Raw genomic sequence first — 12,691 nt, forward strand, 5'->3', positions numbered from 1 at the left:
TACCCCTGAGTCGGGCGGGGAAATCTATAAATATGTAGTGGGAAGGATGCATTGTCAGGACAAAGATTTTTCATGATCACTGTCACCCATAAATATCCGTGATTACGCATAATATTGCTTGACTTTTGTGACAAGACGAGACATTCTCAGTGCCCCTGAGCCAAAGAGCCACATATTCACATGAATCTATATTTTATTATATTCCCCACTTTTAACTAGTTAACCCTAGTACCTGCTCAGGAAAGACACGTGTTTAAACATTTGGACAGAAAACTCATCCTTTAAATATCGATCGATTTAAATGACCCGCTCTTGACAAAAACTCTCAAACCTGGGACTTCGCAAAGTCTCAGGTTTGAAATGTTTTGTTTTTTTAACCAAGATACAGGTCATTTAAATCAATCGATATTAAAATTTGCAGGACGATTTTTTGGCCAATTTTTTTAAATACGTGTCTTTCCAGAGTACAGCAGTTGACTGAAATGATAAAGGGAATAATGTTGGAATAATGATAACAGTAATACAAGGCGATATCGTGTTTCGGTAGCTGTCAGAAGCCTAGTGAAATTTTAGAGTGCCTGGCGCCAGTCTAATTCTCGGGGTACGAGCGGTATGCACGTATTGTGAAAGCCATTCCCTAATGATTTAACTACCGTTCTGGGATACAATGATCCAAATAGATCGTATGCTATACTTTATTAGCAGTAACATGTTTCAGACTTTTAACTGCCGAGTTGGTCTTAGGGCTCCAACTGCAGAATGGTTGTGTAAAATATAATAAAAAGATTGAAGAGAAATAAATTTTATAAAAGTTATTCTTGTTTCTTTCTTTTACATAATAAGTAGAATCTTCGGTCAGCGTGGCTCGGCAATACGGTGTTGACTTTGCTTCGAATACAAGCTGAGCTGTGTAGCCTTGAGTAAGTCACCTCAGCCTAGCTCAGTTTGCGGCGCTGCACTGCGGCTTAATTTATGATGTATTCAAGTCTTCCCTTAGAATAGACCCTAAAGCCAATTTTCCCTATGGGATGAATTAAGGAAATATTATTTTGTTTTATTTTTATCAATTTAAGCCACGCTACCGAACTTCATTGTAATAAATACAAAGACCACAATACACATTATAGACAGGGCAGGATTTCCACAAAGATTGTTGAGGTTTGGATGAAAGATACTTTTTTTTCAATGCATCGTGGTTCTAAACAAAGAAAATCTGTACTTTGTATTCTTCATGCTGGCTTGAACATTTTATATGTCTTGTGATCAGAATGTGTAAAAGTAAAAACATGATCAAATTTATAATGTTTTTTCCCCTCTGGATACGCTTTTATGCTCGTCGGAGAAATATTTCATAAGGGCGTCCGCCATTGTTCCGATAGTTTAGAGCCAGTTACTAAATTACCATGCGTCATTACGAGGGAAGTGACGTTACGACTGTTAAGCGTATTCCGTTCTTGTTTTACCCTTTTGTCAAAAATACGAGATCTGGGTTAAGTATTTGGTATTATTAGGGGAAATGAATAAAATATTATGTATCCTTTCGTAAATTAACAAACATTATAATTTCACTTTAGTCGACGTATACATACATGCAGGTCTGACACTTCTGGGCCTAATTTAGCATTGTTATAATGGACAATATTCTGCGTCATTTTTTGAGATTTCCATTACAACAATGAGCCCATAAGAAATTGGGTTATCAGACCTGAAAATAAGTGCACGTCGACTTTAATCCATTTTAAATTGAAAACCCCATTTTGACATCTGGTTTAGCCCGACATAAATCCTGTTTTTATGCGATGGTTCACGTCTTATGGTTCCCATCGCATCGCGCCTTATAATGACCATCAATTCGTTGAAAACTTGATAGAAAACTCTTTGTAAGTCTCAGGTTTAAGACTTTTAGTATGTTTTTATTTTGACAAGTGGAGAGTCATCTTAAATCCTTGGAAAATGTCAAAGGAAAAATGTCTGTCCAAAATGAGAGAAATGTGTTTTGTCAATGTAAGACTGTCATTTGTTATACGCTTGTACATTGTTTTAACTTTTGTTTTGCTTCTTAATCTTATCATCATCATCATCATCATCATCATCATCATCATCATCATCATCATCATCATCATCATCATCATTATTATTATTAATATTATTATTACTATTATTGTTATTATTATTATTATTATTATTATTATTATTATTATTATTATTATTATTATTATTATTATTATTATTATTATTATTATTATTATTATTATCATTATTATCATAATCATAATCATCATCATCATCATCATCATCATCATCATCATCATCATCATCATCATCATCATCATTATTGTTATTATTATTATTATTATTATTATTATTATTATTATTATTATTATTACTACTACTATTATTATTATTATTATTATTATTATTATTATTATTATTATTATTATTATTATTATTATCATCATCATCATCATCATCATCATTATTATTATCATTATTATTAATTCGTTGCAAGGCCATTTATTTGTACGTATGCTGTCAAGGGCACGTTTGTGTGTGTGTGTGTGTGTGTGTGAGAGTGTGTATATATATGTGTGTGTGTATTGAGTGTGTGTCTTATATTATTCTCTTTCGACCTGTCACTTTCAATAATTTGTTTTGTTTCGTAAATTTCTACATCAGCATTTTGTCCTCTATAATAATACAGGCTGTCCGTGAAATCTGGCTACATGGTAATGATACCGTCATTCTTCTTTTTAAGATAATGAACGAAATGGAAAGAAAAGAAAATGAAAAAAAAAAAAAAAAGAAAAAAAAGAGAAATAAAAAAAAAGAAGACAAAGTAAAAAAAAAAAAACCCAAACAAACAAAAACAATATTTTTCATTATCCACCGACTCTACGACTCTACGAAGAACAAGATGCGAAGAAGTGATTTTAAAATTCCAATGACCAGTTATTGTGTGCACGTAGTAGGCTTCATCCGATAAAATCTCGTTTTGAAGCAATGGGTTACATGTTATTATTATTATTATTATTATTATTATTATTATTATTATTATTATTATTATTATTATTATTATTATTATTATTATTATTATTATGAAGTAAAACGTTTTCTAGCCAAAATGAGAAAAAGAGTTCTTTAGTCCGTTTTGTTTTATAAATCAGTGGTGTGGCCGTCACCGGGATCTGAACATTCATCAGTGGCTATGTGGTCTAGTGGTATGATACTCGCTCTCGAAACGGAAGGTCCCGAGTTCGAGCCGCGTTCAGCGCAAAGCTGACTCATATTCTCTCACTGAACTTAGGTGTGAAATGAGTACATTGCCGTTAACATTGTCTCTGTCTGACAATATTGAAATATCCCCTAGCTAACTGTTTTCATCCCAGCCGTCAGTCAACCGAGCAAGCCTCGCAGTCAACCCAATTCGTGTGATGATTAGAATAGAATGCAAGTCCCATCGATCGTGGTTCGGGTAACAGTCGTTGTCAGGGGTGAAGGCTGGGCTAGAACGACTGGCGCCCCTTGGATTCCAGGGGAATATCATTTATTTATTAACAAGTTAACTGTCGTACTCTGAAAAAAACTCGTTTTTAAAAATTTGACCAGAAAACTCGTCCTTCACAAATATCGATCGCACAATAAATGCGGAACACTGGAACCTCCCCCCCCAAAAAACAAAAAAAAAAAAAAAAAAAAAAATAAAAAAAAAAAAAAAAAAAAAAAAAAAAAAAACAAACAAAACAAAACAAAAAAAACACCCCCCCCCCCACCGAAAAAAAAAAAACCCAACAAAAAAACACCCCAAAACACCACGATTTTTCGCATTGACCAGAAAAGTTTTACTTCGATTACCGATCGATAAAAATGACCTCCAACCTTTGGTGGGGCTTGGAAGAGATGGTTCAAAAATCTCTCGGGCTCAGATTTTAAGACACGCTGGGAGTCATTTTAATTGGTCAATATATTAATATGGAGTAAAACTTCCCTTGTCGAATCGGAAAAAGAAGGCTTTCTGTCAGTTTACAGCCAAAATCATCTCCATGAATGGATGAAAAAGCAAGGACGAGAAGGGGGGGGGGGGGGGCATTGCTACGAAGCAAGATAATGAATGAATGCATAAAGGAAGGAAGGGTAGAAGGTATGGATGGATAAACCGGTGAATGAATGAATGAATGAATGAATGAATGAATGAATGAATGAATGAATAGATGGATGGACTGATTAAGGACTAAATGAATGAATTCTGAATGGATTAATGAATGAATGAAGTAATGGGTGGGTGTTACAATGGTATGCATGGTAAGAATCGCCGTAGACCTGAACATTTTGCAAAGACGAAGAGAGATAAAGATAATGAAAAAGCAAACTTCGGCGGGAGGCGAGATAACGTGAGACTGTAGTTTAAGGAAGGATTTAGGGCAGATAACTTGACGCTAAAAGCTTATCGGGATTATCCCCCTTTGCATCGTGCCGGAGGTAAACTGTAATTAGAGAGAGTGGGTGTGGAAGGGGTTGCGAGAAGGCAGGATCTGGAGAGAAGACTTTTTTTTCTTCTTAATTTTCATTTTCGGCCATGAAAATTTTTCTCCAAACATTGATCCAATAATATTGGCTCCGAGTAAAAAATGTTTTTTTTTTAAGTCTCGAAACTGAAGTTTCAAATATTTGATACTTTTTGCAAGGCGGAAGTAATTTTGATCGATAAATAATCTAAAACTAGAGTTCTCCTATGGCGCAATATCCAATAGACGTGCTCAAAACGCTTTACAAAAGGTCCTAACCAACAGCTACATTTAACATGTTAGGCGATAATACAGGTTTTTTCCCCCTCCAGAGACAATACTATTAACGGCGAGAAACTCATTTTACACCTGAGTACAATGGGAGGATGTGAGTTAAAAGCCTTTTCCAACGACTGAACTTGGGAGCTGAGAGCGGGATTCAAAGGCGAGTATCATACCGCAAAACCACATTAGGGCTTTTTGTTAAAAGCTTTCTAGCCGAAATGTGTGTGGTTTTTTTTTTAGATTAAGGCGTATTGGCACCAACCTCAGCTTTTCAAAGTTAATCCGTCGTCATAGGAAAGATTGGGAAATCCCTATGCAAACTAAAAACAAGACAATTATTGACTGTTATCTAGAGAGCGGTGTTGTCTGCCTGAAGCCTGCGATCGTGACAATTCTAACGAAATGGTGTATTCATATTTTAACCACCAAAGAGAATACAGACGCTTCTGTTGAAAATACGGAATGGATCTTAAATCGGAAGTCGAGAGGGAAGAGGTGAAGGTGAAGGTAAGAAGAAACGAAAATAACGGAAAGTGAACGAAAGAAGAATCGAAGGATAGAAAATGAATTGGAAGTAAGACCTTTGATTTTATGAATTTAATATAAGCACCATAAACGTTTAATAAACGCAAAACAAATTGGTGCGTACGATTATTTATAGCAACTATTCTTACTGCATTTTATACTATTTGTTTTCACGTTACTTTGGGATTTTTTTTTGTGTTGCTGACGAAGGGTTTGTATCCAAAACGTCCATTGTCGGCATGTTCCCATCCGAAGCCATTCCATTTTCATCTTTCCGTTACTATTGACTTTTATCCATCAAGCTACATTCTTTGGTTCAATAAAACTCTTTTTTGATTTCATGAAGATTTTAGTTTGAATCGACTTTTATTCTTGAATTGAAACAAAACATTAAAACAACAAAGCTAAACTTATGCAATAACCGTGATTCATATTCGTTATTCATATTCTCATTTCCCAGTAGCCTACTTCATTCTTAACCAGTTAACTTCCTTACTCTGGAATGACACGTATTTAAACACTTGGTCGGAAAACTTGTCCTTCAAATATCGATCGACGGAAATGACCCTCATCTTGTCAAATACTCTCAAACCTGGGACTTCGGGAAAGGTATTTCCAGAGTACGGCAGTTAACTGGTTAATCCGATTTTTAAAACTTGAGCTTTTATATTGCGCAATATCCACTAAACCTGATCAAAGCGCTCTACAATAATAGGTCCCCGACCATCAGCAACACGTAACATAAGAACGAGACATGACGCCTGTTAGGCAATAATATTACATTGTTTCTCCGATAGAGACAACGCTGTTAACGACCAGGTACTCATTTTATACCTGAGTATGGTGAGAGAATGTGAGTTAAGAACCTTTTCCAAGAACTCAACTATGCGCTGAGCAAGGCCCTAACACAGGACCTTCAGATCTGAAAGAGAGTGTCATACTACAAGACGACCACATAGCCACACTTTTTAAGCTGTTTCTATATTTACAGATTTTTGTAATTACATCTAGCCTATTTCGATTTTAGAATCAGATCTTTTCTCCAACCTGCCTCAGTTACGACTATTTTGTGTAGCTATGTGGTCTTGTGCTATGTCACTGCCTCAGTTACGACTATTTTGTGTAGCTATGTGGTCTTGTGCTATGTCACTCGCCTTCAGAAGATTTAGGGTCCAAGGTTCGAGTGGTTGAGTTCTTGGAAAATACTCTTAACTCACATTCTCATGAGTACCTGGCCGTAAAAAGCGTTGTCCCTGTAGGACAAAGTAGTGATATCGCCTAACAGCCGTCATGTCTCATCTTACTGCAGTTGACTAAGGATATTTTTCAAAGCGCTTAGAGCACGTTTAGTGGAAATAGGATTTAATAGTCTGATGTCACGTCCGCCCAACAACCAGCAACTTGGTTCGAAACAAAGAAAATCGGTACTTTTTATTCTTCATGCTGGCTAGAACTTTTTCACATGTCATGTGATCAGAATGTATAAAAGTCAAAACATGATCAGATTTATAATAATTTTCTCCTCTGGATACACTTTTATGTTCGTCGGAGAAGTATTTCATAAGGGCGTCGTCCGCCATTGTTTAGAACTAAGTTACTATGCGTCATTACGAGGGAAGTGATGTCACGACTGTTGAAGCCTATAAATGCTCACGCCCCCGCCCCCCCCCCCCCCCCCACCCTTTACTGTACCAAGACTGGGATATCCCCATCTCCGTAGACTTCAAAACACCTGAAGGACTTTATCCATTCTGAAAATATTACATTATTGTAGTCTTCTCAGTCGCGTTGGATGTCTCAGACAAAATGTAATATATGTGACCCACCGTCTAAAAACGGTTTTATGTCGGGATGAAGCTGACCCTGAACAACGAATCTGCCATCAAAATGAGAGGAAATACGAACCATTTAAAAAAAATCTTGTGCAGTGTTAGAAATAGTACATATACTTTACCATGAAGATTGGAAATCAACTCCCAAGTTTCATATCAGTGGCTTAAAATTTGAATTCTAGCACCGACCTTGTAACGCTTTGCGATGATGGTTGACATATTGGTGCAAAAAGCTTGAAAAAGTGAAAATCGATGACGAGAATGAACTAAAGCTGAAGTTTATTAATAAAAAGGACGTTCCAGCAGTTCCAGCTATTCCTTTTATCAACAGGAGGGATGATGAATATGAAATCCCATTAGGGCGTTTCGTGCATAATGTTCCCATTTCCTTGCGGGTATTCGCGCCATTCAGGGAGATAAGTCCCTTTGTAGATTATCAATTGAATATGACTCATCTGCTTCGGTAAGTATTAAGACGGCTAGGATGATAATATGTAGGATTCTATGGTTAAAAACGACAGCTATAACTCTAAATATTATTGTCTCCGAATTATTTATGGAATCTTTTCATCTCACAGATTGTGGACACCCACCAACAATAGTTAGTTTGCACTTGGCTAAGAAGCTCACAACAATGCCATCCGGAAGTATAACAGACCAACACACTAACTATGTGAAACCATGAACAGTTATAGTGTGATTAATACAGTTTAGTGAGAATTACTCATCAACGCTCATGGCAAAAAACAATAACAAAGACCTGCGTGGCGTCAACTTCATTCTATCTATAAGTTACAACATATTCAATCACAATAGGGAAGAAACGTGTGATGTCAAAAAAAAACAAAAAACAACTGGTTCTATCTCACGAGAAGTGTAAAACTACTCTTCCCAAGGACTGGATACATACATGTTGTGTAAATGATCTTCTGGTTTCAGAGTGATGGCATTTAATTTTCTAGTCCAAATATATTCTGATCTTCAGTAAAGATCATCCATCCTCACTCTTTTACGAGTACGTCCCGTAATTCTTAGAATCTGCCTATAAATCCTGCAACTAAAATAGTTATGTCACCTTATGATTCAATAACATTCATTATTTGTTCTCCGAAGGACTGGTTATATACACACTTTCAAGGATTTAGAAACCAGAGAAGTAGGTGTCACGTGACGACGTTCTTCCCTATTCTTCAGCTCCGATTTAAAATTAGTCCCTCAGAGCCACAAGGCCCGGGATGTAAACTAGATTTGCCTTGTGTTAATCGAACAGCGGCTATGTGGTCTAGTGGTATGACACTCTCTTTCGGATCGGAAGGTCCTGGGTTCGAGCCTAGCTCGGCGCATAGTTGAGTCCTTGGAAAAGACTCTTTACTCACATTCTCTCCTCAACGTGCTCAGGAGTAAAATGAGTACCTAGCATGGCGATGGTACCTAGCCGTTAACAGCGCTGTCTCTGTCCGAAATAATTGTAATATCGCCTAACAGGCGTCATGTCCCATCCTACATGTTAAGTGTTGCTGTTGGCCAGGGACCCCTTGTAAAGCGCTCTGAGCATGTTTAGTGGAAATTGCGCCATACAAACCTCATTTTAAAAAAAATATTAATTCTCAACACGAATCAAATCAGGTCTCTTCGTGTTTGAGTCGAGCGCACCCCCAACTGGCAGAGCTATAGAGGAGATCCCCCCCCCCCCCCTCCCCTATAGATCGAATGCGCTTGGCCAAGGAGTTCACAACATTGCCATCCGGAAGTATAACGGACCAACACACAAACCATGTGTAACCATAAACTTTTATAGTCTGGTTAATACAGTTTAGTGAGAACAACTCACAAACGCGGATGGCAAAAACAATCAAAAAGGCCTGAGTGACGTCATCTGCATACTATCTATATCTTTTATACCGTTAAGAAGAACTCTGTTATCATATCATTGCCACCTTATTTATACTATGCATTTCGGTAAACTACTCAAAACTTCCGCCAGCCAAATTAAAAATAACAAGACACAAAATTGTGTTTAGCCTTTAACGTTTAATTTACTTAGAACAAATAATCATAAAACTGGCTGTCTAAAAACCATAACAAAGAGCTGAGTGTTTTTAAACCGCAATTTTAATTATTGTATCTCACTAAATTCTATCAATCAATTTTGACGTTTAAATTTTCACATAGTTTTGTCTGTTGGCACAGTATATCCGGCTGATGGATGTTGTGAGCATTTTACCTAAACGCACAGCTTCAAAAGGGAATACATATGATGTTGTTAGGGAAGATCACGGTGGGGGGGGGGGGGGTTGCAAATCCAAATGTTGACATAATTTGTTGTGTGCAAAAGCTATCACTTGTTTGTTTACGTAAGATGTAAGCATCTTAACTACTGAGCAATGTCCACGCTCCAAACACACTGGGCATGCCATGGGCACACGACTTAGGTCTTTATCTGAACTGGTGATAGTTGAGGATACCTATCAGAATGGGGATGATCTATATTAACTTTCTGTGTGCTCGAGGACATTGGTCACATTGGAATATCTGCTCAAATAGACCGACATCGTGGAAAGTGTCCACAGCTTTTGAAATATCTAACATCACGATTGGTCATTTTGTTCATCTTGACACATGGGCATGTTTACACCTTTCATAAACAAAGCAGCGTGTTTACATTTGTTAAGAAATAGCCAATCTTTGGACAGAAACAAATCATGTGATTGATGACTTGGTTGGATGAAAACCTGAATATATATCGCTCCCTTTCCGAACAAGATACTGTGTAATATGAAATTATATAATTTAAAGGAACTGGTTTTTTGTTTGTTTGTTTGTTTGTATTTTTTTCACGTGTAAAACGAGTACTTGGCCGTTAACAGCGTTGTCTCTGTCAGGAAAGAAATTGTAATATAATTTCGTCTAAAAGGCGTCATGTCTCGTCCTACATGCTTAGTGCTCCTGTTGGCTAGGGACCCTTTGTCAAGCGCTTTGAGCACGTTTAGCATATAAAATCTCAAGTTAAAAAAAAAACAACAAATAAACAACAAACAAAACAACAACAACAAAACAAAAAACAAAAAAGAAACAAACAAACCAGATCTCATGTTAATTTTATTATAGCGATTTTAGATTATTTTTTTATAGGTCTTAAAGAAAAAAACTTCTTTTAATATGGCACCAAAACGGTCCAAAATTTATATTCACTGATTTTTACACTGTTAAATATTTAAACAAGTTACGCACCACAAAGTAAGAGATAAATTCATCGTATTTCCAAAAATTTCGTACTGACACGTAATTCCGGCTAGTGACTATGAGTTCACGTCATACTTGTTTCCGAACAAAAACAATTCTTGTTAACTATTATAAACTTACAACTTATGTAGTTTGTATTAAATATTGAATTATTTATTTATTATATAATTTCTAGATCATGCCGTAATTACCGAAGACTGATTTGAAATCTCTAGCTTTAAATCCTTTGAAATACTGTTTATACACTCATTATTGTCAAATTAACAATGAATGCTGTTTATATAACTTTGAAAAATTGTATCTAGATATGCACGAACGTTTCACAGAGCATTTAAATATTTTAAAAACCAATTAGCTCGTAAACGATACGATATCTTATCCGTTCCACTCTCTTAAAGCTGCGAAAAGAAGTCTACTTGTATCAATCGATAAGCCATGAAATAGGATGGCTATGGAACTGGAATTTCACAATAAACCCTGAGAAGATGGTTATCGAAATACGACAGAGATATCACCAGTGTGGAACGCCGTGTAAGGAAAAGGATCCAAGACAACTTTGAAATGGATATCATCCAAAGATGTATGGAGCTGGGTGAACTTAAACATACATCCGACAAAGGAATGGATGTCTGATAATTCGGGTAGAAGAAGGCCCATGGGTTCTGGACAGAGGATCATTGTTATTCTTGCAGGTGGTGAAGATACTTAATATTTTGAAGGATGCCATGCTATATTTTCTTTTCTGCATCATCTGGAAAGTAGAGACTGTCATGCTGGGGTCAATGCAGAGGTGTTTGAAAACTAGCTAAAGAATCCTTTGCTGCTCTCCCTCGAAGCATCCAGCTGTATTGTATTGGACAACGCTACCATTCGGCAGCCCATGATCACTTCAAGGCTCAAACTTCAGCAACTATAAAAGCTGACATGATTTAATGGCTTCATTCAAGCAGCAATACATATTCTGACTGTTTATCAAAAGGCTAACTATACTCCCTAGTGAAAAGAAACGAAGCAAAAACAGTTTTCAAAGCAGACTGTCTAATCAGTGAGTTTTGATACGAGGTGCCCAAGTAAAGTGAAAGTTGAAAGGAGGAACACCGACGAGACAATAAATGATAAAACAAGGGAAGACTGGGAAAAGGCGTGCTCCAACCTTCGCAAACTGGAGGAAAATTACATTTAATTGGATAGAGTGATGGCACGAATTCTTTCCGGAGTCATTCCATTCTCCTATTCATCATCCTCGACATCAGAATGTAATAATTGATGTGTCCAATATTTCTTTTTTGTTGTTGTTGTTGTTGTTGTTGTTGCTGTTGTTGTTGTTGTTGTTGTTGTTGTTGTTGTTGTTGTAGAACACATGTACATATTTGTGGAAGCACTGTATCATAAATGAATGAATTTCTATTTTTTGACCAGTCTATATTAAACTTATGTCACCCTCTTTGGCATAAACACAAGCTATTTCTCAAATGTTTGCAATCAAAATAATGTTGAAAGCGCGTAATGTTCATTTTCAATTGTATTCATCAGTAATGTGTATTGATAGTTATAAACTGTAGATGTGTGATAATTAAGGATTGCAATTCGTCCCTTCATTTTCAGATACTGTATGTATATTATAGTTTAAGTTTCAATTAACCGAACATTCCATTTTAACGAATTCCTTTGAAATGAATAAGCGGAAAATTCATAATTTTGATAATGTAAATAATCTATGAGTTCCGATCCTTACCAGTTATCGATTTTAATATATCTGTTATAGGCGAAATCCTGTCCTATTGTTTTAAAATTCACGAAAAATACTTTTTTTATTGAGACAGATTGATTCAGAGGTTTATTCAAAATTTTGCAGATTGCCGCAAAAAAAAAAAAAGAAGAAAAACACGCGTCACATTAAAAATCTGACTCTCGGATGTATAAAAGTGGACATGTTAAGAGAATGTTGATAGGTAAAACTATACTACGGATATTGATAATGACAAACTTATTTGTGTTTGATAGTAGAAACAGCGATATTAACCGAAAATTATCAAATTAGCAATGAATGTTGTTTATCTAACTTTGAAAAATTATATTTGTTTATGAAAAAAAAAATATTGTCCTTCCACAATGACATCATAAGATATCGTCGCCCAGGCATTCGACGAAGGAATATAGATAATACACGAAACATGATGTCTGATGTCAACAGGAATCACCCATGTTATCCAAGTGAGCAAATAGGGGGTTAATAATCTTGCCCAAGGAAAAAAAAAACGAAAGTGCCTGAAGCGGGGTTCGAACCCAAGACCTTCCGGGTCA

Source organism: Berghia stephanieae, chromosome 3, assembly GCF_034508935.2.
Source record: "Berghia stephanieae isolate SIO BIC M18660-M18661 chromosome 3, UCSD_Bste_1.3, whole genome shotgun sequence".
Taxonomy (NCBI): domain Eukaryota; kingdom Metazoa; phylum Mollusca; class Gastropoda; order Nudibranchia; family Aeolidiidae; genus Berghia; species Berghia stephanieae.